Below are 16,539 nucleotides of genomic sequence, written 5' to 3'. Positions count from 1 at the left end.
TACCCACCCCCTGTGCCCCCCCCATAAATACAAGATTTATCCTTTTACAAACAGGGTTCATAATGCAGCCCCACGCGAGTCCCCGGTGGGCTGGCGGGGCACCTGACAGACCTACAGGGTACCTGCAGCCCTTTTCAAACAGGTTCTGGAGGCCTGCTGGTGGGTCCCGCCAGCACCATGGCCCCCAGGTGGTCTCCTTTGGTCACTGTGGGCCACAATTGGGTCCCCACGGTAGGCCCAAGGATGTCTGGGAGCCCCGGGTCAGACCCACAGGTGTCTGCGGGGCCGCGGGTGGTTCCCACGGGGGTCTGGGGAACTCACGAGTGCTCACTATGGGTCCGCGGTCCCCCCACAGAAGTGGGACCACTGCTTCATCCCGCACCTAGTGGTCGGCGGTGCCCCCACAGATGTGAGGCCACCGCTTCATCCCCGCAGACTACGGGTCCGCGGTGCCCCCACAGATGTGAGGCCATCGCTTCATCCCCGCATGTGTCACCCGTGGAACCACCAGCCTGATACCCGTGAGATTCCCGAGGAGACCCGCAGGTGGTCTCCAGAGGTCCCACGCAGAACCACGGAACAAACTCTGAATGTAAAAAAAATAAACCTGGCCTATACATTCAATACATACACCCCCCCCAACACCTACAGTACAATAATGTGCAAAATAACTATTATCCAGATATGGATAATAGATTAATTGCCAATTATTAAAAACATTAACTAGCATATTCAAATAAATAAAGTACTACTGACCTCATCAATAAGAAGTCTCCGTCGCCAGCAACATCCTTGTCTTGCCCACAAAATACATAGCAAATACAAAGCCAATACATTGCAAGTACATTCAGATATCAATTAACCCCTTAAACAACTTATCGGATAATAAACGCAAAGGTAATTAAGGGGTTAAGCCACACTGGCCCGATACCCAAACTTCACCCATGAATTTGTACAGTGGCAACATCATACAACTATATATATATATATATATATATATATATATATATATATATATATATATATATATATATATATATATATATACACACAGAGAGAGAGAGAGAGATATATACAGTATATATACACACATGATGAACCAATATACAAATAAATGTAGAAGGGTTATCAAAACCATACTGTACTACAAATAACACTTCTCCATACAGACACACTACATTAAAATGAATTTCCTTTAATAATCCTAACTGATCTTACAATCTAAATCATCAAATGCCAATGAAAAACCTCACATTCCAATCAATACATTTCATTTACATTGTATATATGATGCATAAAATCTATGCACCATATACATTCTGCAAATGAATGTTAACAATATCATTGCAAGCAAAATACAAATACCTCCAACAAGTAAACTATTTTAACCAATCAAGTAAACAAAAATCAATTAGCATTCATTATTTACATCCCTAAACAATTGACAGTCCATCCCGAACAATTAAACAATTAACTAATTCAAGCCTGGAGCAGAACAATTTAGTATGTGAAAAAATATAAGTACCAACCAGAATACAAAATTTAAAACCAAGGCTAACCCTGACCACAAGCCAAGGATTACATCTACAGTTTCTAATTGTAAAAAAACATTATAAACACATTGAAGCATAGCAGCATAGCCAAAATAATTTAAAACACATGAAAGAAAGCTTTTAAAATAACAACATTTCTTACCCTGTATGTATATATCTCTCTAGACATATATACATACATACATACAGTGTCAAGAACTGATATACCACAAATAAATAAATACACATGTTAAAAAAAACTTTAAAAAAATTTACAAGCACAATTAAATGCATTTCTTTAGTTCACTTACCATTACTTGGCCCCACCGACTCCCGTTGAACAGCTTACTCACGTACAAAACCACCAGGCACAGGAACCCATCAAATGAAAAACCATAAAAAAAATAAACATTAAACTAAAAATCCAAATCAATCCACGGGTCTTCTACTTGTAATCCATCTTCATCTGTATTCTTCTTTCTTCTACCTTCTTCCGGGGTCTTCTTCCCATCTTCGGCCACGCCCTGGTCTTCTTTCTTCTGTAGGAGGTCCTTCCTCCTCGGCGGCTGGCTTCAAAATGAGACGACATAGGCTTTTAAAGGCCTATGACGTCACATTTTCGTCATATGGTTCCCATGGCCCTGATTGGGCCGTGAAAACCATGTGTTTTGGCCGATAAAAATAAAAATGATGACGTCACTTAAAGGCAATGAAAGCACAGCCAATCAGAATGGCTTTGCTTCAATTGCCTTTAAGATGACATCATGAAAAGAAACATGGCCGTCCTCACAGGGTACTGTAGCCAATCAGAGCGTGGGAACTCCATCCCTACTCTGATTGGCTCTAATACCATGTGAGAAGCTTTCAATTACGTCACATCCATTCTCCCCCAAGCCTCTGTCACATGGTACTAGAGCCAATCAGAGTAGGGATGGAGTTCCCACGCTCTGATTTGCTACCGTACCATGTGAGGACGGCCATGTTTCTTTTCATGACGTCATCTTAAAGGCAATTGAAGCAAAGCCATTCTGATTGGCTGTGCTTTCATTGCCTTTAAGTGACGTCATCATTTTTATTTTTATCGGCCAAAACACATGGTTTTCACGGCCCAATCAGTTCCGTGGGAACCATATGACGAAAATGTGACGTCATAGGCCTTTAAAAGCCTATGTCGTCTCCTTTTGAAGCCAGCCGCCGAGGAGGAAGGACCTCCTACAGAAGAAAGAAGACCAGGGCGTGGCCGAAGATGGGAAGAAGACCCCGGAAGAAGGTAGAAGAAAGAAGAATACAGATGAAGATGGATTACAAGTAGAAGATCCGTGGATTGATTTGGATTTTTAGTTTAATGTTTATTTTTTTTATGGTTTTTTATTTGATGGGTTCCTGTGCCTGGTGGTTTTGTACGTGAGTAAGCTGTTCAACGGGAGTTGGTGGGGCCAAGTAATGGTAAGTGAACTAAAGAAATGTATTTAATTGTGTTTGTAATTTTTTTTAAAGTTTTTTTTAACATGTGTATTTATTTATTTGTGGTATATCAGTTCTTGACACTGTATGTATGTATGTATATATGTCTAGAGAGATATATACATACAGGGTAAGAAATGTTGTTATTTTAAAAGCTTTCTTTCATGTGTTTTAAATTAATTTGGCTATGCTGCTATGCTTCAATGTGTGTATAATGTTTTTTTACAATAAATAGATGTAATCCTTGGTATTGTATTGTGTTCTTGTGGTCAGGGTTAGCCTTGGTTTTAAATTTTGTATTCTGGTTGGTACTTACACTTTTTCACATGCTAAATTGTTCTGCTCCAGGCTTGAATTAGTTAATTGTTTAATTGTTCGGGATGGACTGTCAATTGTTTAGGGATGTAAATAATGAATGCTAATTGATTTTTGTTTACTTGATTGGTTAAAATAGTTTACTTGTTTGGAGGTATTTGTATTTTGCTTGCAATGATATTGTTAACATTCATTTGCAGAATGTATATGGTGCCTAGATTTTATGCATCATATATACAATGTAAATGCAATGTATTGATTGGAATGTGAGGTTTTTCATTGGCATTTGATGATTTAGATTGTAAGATCAGTTAGGATTATTAAAGGAAATTCATTTGAATGTAGTGTGTCTGTATGGAGAAGTGTTATTTGTAGTACAGTATGGTTTTGATAACCCTTCTACATTTATTTGTATATTGGTTCATCATGTGTGTGTGTATATACTGTATCTCTCTCTCTCTCTCTCTCTCTCTCTCTCTCTCTCTCTCTCTCTCTCTGTGTATATATATATATATATATATATATATATATATATATATATATATATATATATATATATTTGCATGATGAAGCCACTGTACAAATTCATGGGTGAAGGGTGGGTATCGGGCCAGTGTGGCTTAACCCCTTAATTACCTTTGCGGTTATTATCCGATAAGGTGTTTAAGTGGTTAATTGATATCTGAATGTACTTGCAATGTATTGGCTTTGTATTTGCTATGTATTTTGTGGGCAAGACAAGGATGTTGCTGACGACGGAGACATCTTATCGATGAGGTCAGTAGTACTTTATTTATTTGAATATGCTAGTTAATGTTTTTAATAATGGGCAATTAATCTATTATCCATATCTGTATAATAGTTATTTTGCACATTATTGTACTGTAGGTGTTGGGGGGGGGGGGTGTATGTATTGAATGTATAGGCCAGGTTTATTTTTTTTACATTCAGGGTTTGTTCCGTTGTTCTGCGTGGGACCTCTGGAAAACCACCTGCGGGTCTCCTCGGGAATCTCACAGGTATCAGGCTGGTGGTTCCACGCCTGGCACATGCGGGGATGAAGCGGTGGCCTCACATCTGTGGGGGCACCGCGGACCCGTAGTCTGCGGGGATGAAGCGGTGGCCTCACATCTGTGGGGGCACCGCCGACCACTAGGTGCGGGGATGAAGCGGTGGTCCCACTTCTGTGGGGGGACCGCGGACCCGTAGTGAGCACTCGTGAGTTCCCCAGACCCCCGTGGGAACCACCCGAGGCCCTTCAGACACCTGTGGGTTTGACCCTGGGCTCGCAGACATCCTTGGGCCTACCGTGGGGACCCAATTGTGGCCCACGGTGGCCAAAGGAGACCACCTGGGGGCCATGGTGCTGGCGGGACCCACCAGCAGGCCTCCAGAACCTGTTTGAAAAGGGCTGCAGGTACCCTGTTGGTCTGTCAGGTGCCCCGCCAGCCCACCGGGGACTCGCGTGGGGCTGCATTATGAACCCTGTTTGTAAAAGGATAAATCTTGTATTTATGGGGGGGCACAGGGGGTGGGTAATGTATTTAATAAATATAATGATGTTTATTGTGGGTCACTGTATTGTTTTTATTGTGGGTACTGGGGGTGGGGGGGGGGTTCCCCAACAGTATGTGGGTAGGCCTCCCTTGTGGGTAGTGGGTGAGGGTGGTTAGGCCTCACGGGGTGGCAGGTTAGTGTGGGAGGGTATGTAGGCATCCCGAGTGGTGGGTGAGGGTGGGTTAACCCCTTAATGACTGTAGCGGTTAATAACCGCTATGGTGATTAAGGGGTTAGGGGACATTACTTTGGATGTTTTAATTTTTGTGTCTGTTTTGCAGCAGCGGAGGGGCCATGGGCAGGATGGGGGGATGAAGGGGGGGGCAACGGTATGTGGGTAGGCCTCCCTTGTGGGTAGTGGGTGAGGGTGGTTAGGCCTCACGGGGTGGCACATTGGCAGTGAGGCGCTGCATTATATGCACATCGGGATCCCCCTCCCACTCCCCACATTTACATAAACTGCACTCACAGGAACACAGGCAGGGAGATTTAACAGACAAATTAGGGGGAGGGGGCCTTACACAGATTACAGTCAAGGCAGGGAGATTTAACAGACAAATTAGGGGGAGGGGGCCTTACACAGATTACAGTCAAGGAGGTGGGGTTATAACCAAAAGGGAACAGTTATGTTAAAAATATGTATTTAATGTATTTATTGTTGTTTATGTATTTTAAATACACAGGGGGTGTACTGTATGTTGTTTATTGCAATGTTTATTGGGGGCAAATGTCCCCAATAAACATGCTATTCTGCCTTAACCCTTCATTGCCTTAGCGGCTATCAGCTATGGTAATGAAGCAGCATTTCTGTATTTTAATAATATTGTGCAGGAGTAGGGGGTCCCCTGAGCTTTGATTTGTGGCTCAGGGAACCCCTTGCTCACTGTACAATATTATTAAAAATACATTCATGCCTATAGTATCATTGATGTGCATATACAGTATGTGTATGTTAGGGGTTATAGGGGTTGTTTTATATATATATATATATATATATATATATATATATATATATATATATTTATATTCATGTATTTATTTATTTATTTAGATTTATTTATTTATTATGGGGCTGCTGTGTGTGAATTTTTTTTATTGTGGGTAGCGGGGGTGGGTGAAAGGGGTATTAGCCCCAACGGTGGTTGTTTAGGGCTTGCGGGGGTTAGCGGGAGGGGTTAACCCCTTCATGACCGTAGCGGTATTAACTGCTACGGTCGTGAATGGGTTAAGTGCACCTGCAACCCCCCCTCAAGTCCTAAACTCACACCAAGGGCCAAATACCCCCTTCACCCACCCCCGCTACCCACAATAAAGCGGGCACGATGGGTTAACCCCTTCATTGCCTTAGCTGCTATCAGCTATGGTAATGAAGCAGCATTTCTTTATTTTAATAATATTGTGTAGGAGCAGAGGGTCCCCTGAGCTTTGATTTGTGGCTCAGGGAACCCCCTGCTCACTGTACAATATTATTAAAAATACATTCATGCTGCTTCGTTACCATAGCATATAGCCGCAAAGGTAAGGAATGATTGTTTATTGATATGGGTGTTTTATTCATACTGTAGATGTGCAGAGGGTCTCCGGAGCGGAACCGCTTTGGTTTTAGGTCCGGGGACCCCCTGCTTCCCGAGATACAGGCCCCTTTATGGGGTGCCGGTATCCCTCTGCTTTGTTTACATTCCGCGGTCACGTGATCGGGACCTTTAAATGCAGAGGGATACCGGCACCCCATAAAGGGGCCTGAATCTCGGGAAGTAGGGGGTCCCCGAACCTGAAACCAATGCGGTTTAGCTCCGGAGACACCCTGCACATCTACACTATGAATAAAAATGTATTTTAAATAATTTTTAATGTGCCGATGTTTGCGCAGAGGGAGCAGCGGATCTCTCTCTGCTGCAAACACATCTCGCCCCCACCGGCCTATAGTATCATTGATGTGCATATACAGTATGTGTATGTTAGGGGTTATAGGGGTTGTTGTTATATATGTATATATATATATATATATATATATATATATATATATATACTGCATTACAATTCATGAATTTCTGCCATCTGGCGGACACGCGAAGCATCGCAGCCTATTAAATCCTGAACCATTATCAATAAACGCATCAACCGCGCGTCAGCCGGGCATGACCCGTGGCTGGGAACGTAAAACGAACGCGGCATGCTCCGGGTGAACAGCGTCGCATTCCAGGAACAAGCCAGGGAAAAACCTTTGATTTGTTAGAATAAAGGCTGCCGCAGCAGTACACCGTTAACAAGTTCTTTTCCGATCCCAGCATCTGCTTTACAACCAACTAGACTGCTATCATCGCAGTAGTGATCGGATAACACACAGTTCAGTCTTCAAGTGGAACGTCTCGCGAGACGTGAATTGACTCCCCCACGTGGTACGGAAGCGGTGAGTGTGGAGGAAGCAAGCCGTATACATGGATATGCCGAATTCACGGAAGCCCAGTCGGCAAGAAAGGAGGAGACAGAGGTAGAGGGTTGAGTTGCGGTTTAGAGATTCAGAACTGTGAGAAGGAGATAAGATTGAGCTACTTCCCTTCCCACAAGTGTCCTCCCCCCCACCCCACATTCTCCCCTCCCTCTCTCAAAGCAGTGTTTGAACTCTGACCATGAGTTTACAATATTCAAATCTCCCACCACCCAGAAGAACATCACGGAGGGTAAGGAGACGCACTTCGATTGTTATTTCTGTGTGTACTATATCCTATACTATAGGAACTTTTCCCTACGGATCCAACAGGTTGTTCAAAGTCTTTTTAAAGGCTGGGATACATATTGGGACATACTCCTATTATATTCAGTGTTATCCTCTCTCAACTAAACATTGATGTTTTTTATTTTTGTACTTGAGGAAGTTGTTCTGTCTTTTTAATCAGGGCTTATATGCCGCATTAAAGTTATTTTGTTGCACGCCGCCGCCAGCCTGGTATTTTTTACTGCAGTGCTCCAACACCTCCCCCCTCCTCTTCACTTACCTGGTCTTCCATTGCTGGGACGGATGCACGCCAAGGAGAACAGTGGTGAGGTTTCTTTCTCCCCCGAACGGACAGCTCAACAGGCACAGGCTGAGACAGCCCCGTGAGTCTCTGCACTCCCTGCTCAAGGACACGCTGGAAACACGTGACCCGCCAGAGAAGGAACCGCCGGATGGGACAAGCACTCCGGTCAGGTTAGAGGTCTCTCTTTCCCCATAGCGGTTTACCCCATGTGCCTGAGTTTTATACTACATATATCTGTCTATATGAACTGATGAATGTAATGGGGGAACCTTCACACTGTTCATGAATTATCAATAACCACTGATCCCTTGAAGACTGTGATAACGGTCTTCAGCCAACATCGATTTGAAGCACCCTTTTAGGGTTTATTCCCTTACCAACTTATCCTCTCTCAACTAAACATTGATGTTTTTTATTTTTGTACTTGAGGAAGTTATACAATAAATGTATTTTTAGAAGACTACTACCCATCCAATTATATTGGTTTATTCACCTTCATTTCTATGGTCAAATTATCCATAGTCTCAACGAATCCAGTTACTTTTCCCTTTTTCCAGTTGGATATAGTGATATTGTCTTTCGGGATCCCCATCTACTAAAGTGCCTCAAAATTTTTCAAATATAGTGTGGATTTATTATTTTTTCACATTCCTGTTCTCTTCCCTATTTGCGCCTAGGTCATCTTCACCAATTTCTCCTTCTCGGCGGTGGTGGGGCCGTGGACCTAATTGCAGAATCTGAGATAGGGACAGGTAGTCACTGGTAGCACCTCCTCCAGATTTATATATTGTGTTATTAATCACTTTATATTGTGTTGATATTTTATTTTGATGCGCTATTGTTTCTTCTCTTTTATATATATATATATATATATATATATATATATATATATATATATATATATATATATATATATATTTCTTTATTTTTTATAGAATATTTATATAATATTTTTTATATAGAAGGATTTCATGAATTGTTAACCTTTTTGGCAGATACTGTATACAGCATGTCTGTGATAATTATTACAGATAAACAAGTACAGTGTTTCCCACTTGGTTTCATCATCTGATTAAATGGTGAGTTAAGCTGCTTTTTTCAGAGCTTGATGCAGCTCTCTATGATCATGGATCAGCAGTTCTGATTAACCACACGAGAAAAGCATAAAACAATTAAAACCATTTAATTTCAGATAAATCCTTGCCTGTAAGATGGTCACTTTAGTTTATTATGCTGGGTTCTGTTTACATATTTACTGCATGCTGAAAGGAGGAAAATGTATTTTCTTTTTATTTGGTTTGTTTAAATCTGAAGCATTTTTGAATTAATAAACAGAATTAATTTCCATGGTGAAAAAGTTTGAAACGCTTATGAAACAAAAAACAAAAGTCCCTCACAATATTTTGGCTGTGGGGACTTTTACTTTGCTTGATCAGCTGGTTATGTGGGATAGATATCCCAGGCTCACTTTGGGGTATATCAACACTGCTCCATTAAATCTGGGCTACTAGAGTGACATTTCCTAAATAGGTAACGTCCATTAGCTTCCTTGAGTTTAACAGGAATCCACAAAGCTAAATACAGTATATGTAAAACCAATGCGTGTATTTGTTGTGTTATCGTGTGTGTTGTGTTTCTGATGTGTACAATACATATATATATATATATATATATATATATATATATATATATATATATATATATATATATATATTGTGTCTTTGTTTATGGAGTGTGTTTGTTTATGGTGCAATTGCATGTGTCAGGAGCTTGCTTCTTGTATGGTGTGTACATGTGTGTAGGGTGCGTGTAGCGTGCATCTATGTTTGGTGTGTGGGCTGCCTGGTCCTGGACCAATTGGTTGGACTTGCTTGTGTGGACATAGGGTTACAGGTGCCCAGAGCACCCTAAGTACTTTTAGGGACTCCCTCCTGTTGTGGGCAGGTATTGCCCGGGGATAGTGTCTTTATTAGTGTTCTAATACTGTATATGTGTGTGTCAGTAAAAACCATGTTATTGACCTGTGAGTGTATTACTTATTACTGAATTGGTTCCTTTGAGGGGTTATCCCGCCAACACTGGGATCCCTCATAGTTGGAGGCACTGTACAGAGAGGCTTAGGCCTCCTGTAAGCGAACAGGTATATCACCACTCGTAGTTCCCTTAGTCATAGGGAAAGGGGGCTACAAAAGTTTTTAAAAAAAAGAGAAGACAGGATAGGAAAAGAACCCTGTAAATAACAGTAGAATAGTTCAATCCTACCCATCTTTGGTATTACACTTATCCCAACCCTGTAACAGACCTTTTTCAGGCTCTGGATGTGAGTAACGCCACTTTTAGCTCTAATCTAACTAACATAGCGTTAAATCCCTGCAGTAACTGTATCGGAGCGCTGGGGATCAGCGCTGTTACAGGGAACGCCTCTTGCATATCATTAGCACCAATGTCAGTTAAACAGTAGTAACACAAGGGATCGTTGAAAACGGCAGTTAATGCACCGTTAGTGATCTCTGAAAATCCCCGTTAGTGCTTAACGAGACGTTAACTGAGTTAACGTCTTGTTAAGTCATTAACGGAGCTCTGTGGATCTATCCCTTTATAGGGTGCTTTCTAAATATTATTTTCAATCCATGTATTGTTAATCAAAGGACAAAATGAGTCGTAAAATTAGATTTGGAAAGCTTTATAATAGTTTGCTGCGCTGTAAATTTGGGAACTAATTTATTAAAAGACTCATAATATTGAATAATGAACATTGCTCTGTAATACCAATTACACGAGAAAACAAAGTGTGCTTTTGTAGAGCTATTAAATACATCAATAAATCAGAATATTAATTTAATAAAAAATAACCAAATGGGTCGACTAACTAGATACAAATCTTATATAGTCAAAGGATAGTGAGAGGAACTTTTATATTCAACTTTGGGATGAAGATATCACTTAGCGGTAAGAACACTGCCTTTATTGTCGATGAATCAGTTTGTTTTCCCACTGTCCGATCTCCTTGTAATCAGGTAACAAAACTAGATTGTAAGACAGAGCTAGCCAGCCCTCAAGGGCCACCAACAGGTCAGGTTTTCAGGATATCCCTGCTTCAGCACAGATGGTACAGTCTTCCACTGAGCCACTGATTGAGTTAAGTGTGCTGAAGCAAGGATATCCTGAAAACCTGACCTGTTGGTACTCTTGAGGACTGGAGTTGGCCACCCCTGCTCTAAGCTTTGCAGATTTTGACTGCAAAACTCTACACTAAGTACTGTATACTGCCCTACAAAAAAACGAATTGTCTGTTTACAAATGTATTCTGCACTGGCCTCACTTGAATGGACAAATTTAAGGGTTCAACATCTGAACATGACAAACATCGAAATTCTAAGTGCGGAACAAATTTACAAAACCCAAGAAAAGCTCATTGTGGATTATTATTATTTTTTAAATCACTGGGCTGAACTCTTAGTTTAACCATTTAAAAAAAAAAAAAAAAAGGTAAATTGAAAAAAAAAAAAAAAAACTTTCCTTCTGATTTTGAGAATTTCCATAACAAAACCAAAAATCTAAAATCGTAACAAAAAACCCCAAACCAAACAGGTTCCTACAAAATGAATACACACATAGTACTTTCTTAGAACCACAAACACCAGTGAAAGTGTCCACCCCTATTAGAAATTTAAGCCAATTTATAAAATTAGACATTTTGGACTGCATTCAAACCAACACTGTCTTGCAATATTGTGCTTGCTGTTTTAGCATACTACTGTACATGTGAGAATATTGCAACAAGCTATAGGAAAAAAGCAAAGCCAAACTATATGCTCTAAAACAGGACTTGTCAAAGGGGTTAGACGAGCAAACATTTAGGAGTAGAAGGGCTACAATCATGTTACAATTACATTTTTGATAAATTTAAAGACTTACAGGTGCACCGACGAGTATTCTAAAACTTATCTGGGGCTATCACCAACAGGACCCAGGTACATGCTGGGTACATGCTGCAACATTTCAGTGACATTTCTGCAGACAGATTAATGGCCCACCGGATTAACACAGCGGGGGTCCCTGGCAGTCCCATTCAAACTGTTGGAGTCACACCCCCGCCCTCTTACCTGCTCTCTGGCATCTCCTCCTCTGCAACATCGCAGTGTCATGTGACATCGTGTTGTCATGGCGACGCGTCATCAATATCAGAAGATGCAGGAGGAGAAGCTGGATAGAAGGTGGGAGGCAGTTACAGAGGCCCCACGCTCTACCCTGGCAATCAATTAAAATCTTGTGGAGAAGATCGTGGGGCTTCTGGAAGCACAGAACTCGGTTCAGCGTCCCCCACAGAAAATGTTGCTGCCCCCCGTTTGTGCATCCTTGCCTTAAAGCAGCAGTCCAAGCTGCTATTTAAAAAAAAAAACAATGATAAATAATTAGCTACTGTAAGTTGCCGATTGATCCTTTCTCCTGTGATCAATTGGCAACGATTCGGCTTGGGGTTCACTAAATGACTGCAGAAGAGTATTCTGCAGTCAGTGTGACTTTGTAAATGGTTGCTATAGAAACAAAAAAGGCTGGTTACATTACAATACATAAAAAATGTCATTCAGAGTTGTTGTTGTTTTGTTTTTAATGCTACAAGTATTTTCTCATAGTACAGAACTGATTTTATAAAAAAAAAAAAAAAACTCGTGTAGGATATTGCTTGGTCTGCAGCTCTAACATTCAAGTGAGTGTCAGTGTGAGAAACTGCACTAAGCAACTAGTGTGACATTAGCAGAAAGTTCAAGGGCCATATAAAGGCTCTTTGCAGGCCACATTTGGTCTGTGGCCTTACTCCAGAAATATACATGAGTCTACCTTTATTTAAGTGCATTTCCATGTTGTGCTTACACGGAGTTGTAATTGGTGTACTCAACTGGTGCAATAATAACTGTAGATGAATTATTAAATATATAAATGTATGTGCCTCATACCCAAGTCATTAATCTATTTTATTTTCATATGTATATGTTCACGGTCCCAATATTCAGTAATTGTTGTCTTATTAGTGAGGTTTTTTGCTGGAAAATTTCAAAACACTGTTCTGTCGCTTGGTAAGATTTACAATTGAGGGTTGATCATGGCTTTCCTTTCCCTCATTATACATAGCAAGTAGAGCCTCAGAGTGTATTGAATATTTATGGTTTATAAGGACCAACAGTACATGAGATAATTAGCGTTCCAGACCAACACAAATAGTCTGCTTAATGTGTAGTTACTGTATACACTATATTATCTTCACAATTTCTGTTATATGCAATGTCTCTATTATACAGTAGTGATCTGATGAAATTAGACACTATAGAAAGCAATAGAAATATGTGAAACACATCTTTCCAAAATATTACTGATTTTACCAAATATGCATTTCAACCTTATTAATATTGTTGAAATAAGTATTGAATTAGTATTTTGTCTTATTTTGGTCAATTTGGTGTAATTTTCATCTAGCAAATGGAGTTACAAAAAAGAAACATGTTAAACTTATTTAATGCTGTGTTACATGATCAAAGGGGATTTTATTTTAAAGAAGGAATTGATTAGGTTGGGAATAAAGCTAAAATCAAAACTTGGAATCAGAACAAAAAACAACATACCTCAGTTAAACCTGCCGTATTCTGCAGGATTGCTACTTTTATATGAGAAAATGTTTCACTGACCTTGACAACAATACAGCTGAAATTGTACATTAAGTTGAGATGCTCTTGAATAATTTATCTTATTATTCTGGCACTAAAATGATTTCTTCAGTTTGCAGTAGCATAGTTTATTTCATTTTTTTTCCTGAACACATGATTGTTGTACCTATTATCAACGAAATATTGTTGTATATAATATTGGATTGTATTATGAAATATCATCCTACAAGTACGTGAATATTAACATTGATATTGAGAAGCCATTCTCTGGCCATGATGCTAGAGGATTTGTAAAATAATTCTAAGGAAGCGTCAAAGGGTTATATATTGCTTTATAGTAGTTAATCAGATAGTATTAAAATGAGTAGATGAGATGCTAATGGGCAATTTCCACTTATGATTAAAACATAATTTTGTGCAATACTTTTAAAATAACTTTTAGTTTTCAGTGATATTTCTGATACCCAGGTAAGCAGTTACACAATATTGCAAAATGTTCATAATGACATTTGGAATTATGTAATAAAAATGGCAAGGGATATTAAGTATTTTAATCAATCTGGTACTTCAGGGGTTAATATAGCTACAGTTTCACTTAAAAATAAAATACAAAGAAATTATTTTTATGACAGGTCAGGTCTCTTACTGTGTCTGTGCTGATCTATAGAGAGAGCTTAATTGGGGGCTATCATTGTTGGCCCACTAAAAGTGAAATATGTACAGTTTAGCAGGTTATCAACGATAGCCAGATCATGGACTGTCAGCCTCAAAGAAAATTGTAACATTCTTGAAATATTCCTTGTGCATCACTGAGAGAGATGACAAACAGGTCACCACTTAGTTGCAGGGCTTTATTAAAAATAATGATATAATTCCCACCTCCCCCTTCCCTCCCATGCCCCCGCTATCCCCTCCCCCCCCTAACCACACCATTCCCCCCCACCCCCCCAGCTGAAGAGACACGGTCTCCTTAGGAGATCATAACATTACTAACCCTAAGGGGAATGGACATGGCCATCCCAGGCCCCCAGGCTCCAGATCTCCATGTCACTGCGCCCAAACTGTGGGCCAAACTATTACTATGCTACTGCTGCGGCCAAGTTTATTCGAGCATTTGCCCGTTCTTGGCCGCAGCAGTAGCCTGGCGCGCGCCCGAGTGTGACGGGCGCGCGCCGAAGCAGCGGAAGAGCGCCCTCCGATCGGGGCGCTCTCCCTACCGCTGCCGGGTCCGCCGGGTCCCCCGGAACCCCCTGCCGCCGTCCCGCACATCGCGGGACACCAGGGCTCCCTCGGGGAGCCCTGGACGCGCGTGCAGGGGGTGCTGGCTCCCGAAGACGCGTGACCGCGCATCTATGATGCGCGGCACGCCGAGGGGCGGCCACTAGCAAGCCGGGAAATCTCCCGGCTTGCGGAACCGGCCACACTTTAATAAAGTGTGTCGGTAGTGTAAATAACTCTGGTGCAATGTTAATACCATGCGATAAAGCCAATGTTATTGTTGAATGTTGTCACATATTGCGGATCCTCGTCTGAACACGATACAGAACAAAGCCTGAAGATCTTGGTCCCCCCTCCTCTCTCTAGCCTCCCCCTACCCACCCCCTCTTCTTACCCCCCCCTCTCTATACCTCGCTTCCGCTATTTAAAAAAAATACTATAATAGAGAAACTAACCAGTGCAAAGGAAAAGAGGGGGGAAAGTGTCAACTACAGGCACCTAAGGGTCTGGACCCCTCTGTTGCCCACCGATCATCGACACCGGAACCACCCCAGAAGGGCACCCTAGCCCAAATGCCAGTCGCCCAAGGACCTGGTGAATTTTTATTAGGCCCTAGAAGGGACCTAATCATCTCTACCTTCAATCTGCTGACCCTGTCCCAGCAGATCTTTATCCCACCCTCCCACACCCCTCCACCCCTCCCTCCTCCTCGGTACACCCTGTATGCCTCACTTGGAAAAAGGGCCCATCCTATATGTTTGCTAGGGCACTACGAGATTCTAAGCTACAGAATCAAGACCCCCCCCCCCAGTGGGAAAGGAGGGGTCCTAAGGTTTCGAACCATTAAAAAATTCCAATGACATCTACAGCCCCAATCAAGATACTGTCGTTAAATGTTAAAGGCCTACAAAATAATAGGAAAAGGAGACTGGCCCACCAGGACATGAAAAAATCAGGGGGAGACATCATATTCCTACAGGAGACCCACTTCACATCACAAGACCCCCCAAATGTATTGAAAAAAGTATTCCCAATGTGTTTTTTCGCATCATTTAGTAGTAAAAAAAGGGGAGTGGCTATCCTAATCAGACAAGGCACCCCATTCAATCACGTCAAAACGACAATGGACCCAGAGGGTAGTTTTTTGGTGGTATACGGCTCCTTAGCGGGCTCGGCAATCGCTCTGATTAAAGTATACGCCCCTAACAAGAATCAAACGGAATTTCTAAAAACTGTTCTCGAGAGCGTTGACCCGGGATATCTGTCATCGATACTACTGGGCGGGGACCTAAACATGGTCCTAAACCCCACCGAGGACAGATCGACTGCAATGGGTCACCCCCGTACAACCCACTCCCAGCTCACAGGGAAAAGGTTCAGGGGAATATTGAGTGAGTTCTCATTGGTAGACATGTGGAGATCCCAACATCAAGGCCAGAGGGACTACACCTTTTACTCAGCACCTCACCAGACCTATTCCCGTATAGACTACTTTTTGGTAACCAAAAATGTTTGGAGGCGTCCATTGGCTCGGGCATTGGCCCGATCACGTGGTCTGACCATGCCCCAATCACCTTGACCCAATCAGTTCCATTTGAAAAAAACACAGCCTATACTTGGAGATTAAACGACTCCCTTCTGAATCATCCTGAGATAGAGAGGGAGATTAGAACATCACTTAAGGACTACTTCTTCTTTAACTCAGGATCAGTCTCCTCCCCGGCAATGCTATGGGAGGCCCATAAGGCAGCAATTAGAGGGAAATTCATC

This window comes from Ascaphus truei, chromosome 14 (assembly GCF_040206685.1).
Source record: "Ascaphus truei isolate aAscTru1 chromosome 14, aAscTru1.hap1, whole genome shotgun sequence".
In the NCBI taxonomy this organism is placed as follows: domain Eukaryota; kingdom Metazoa; phylum Chordata; class Amphibia; order Anura; family Ascaphidae; genus Ascaphus; species Ascaphus truei.
Note: the sequence above shows the minus strand (reverse complement) of the source record.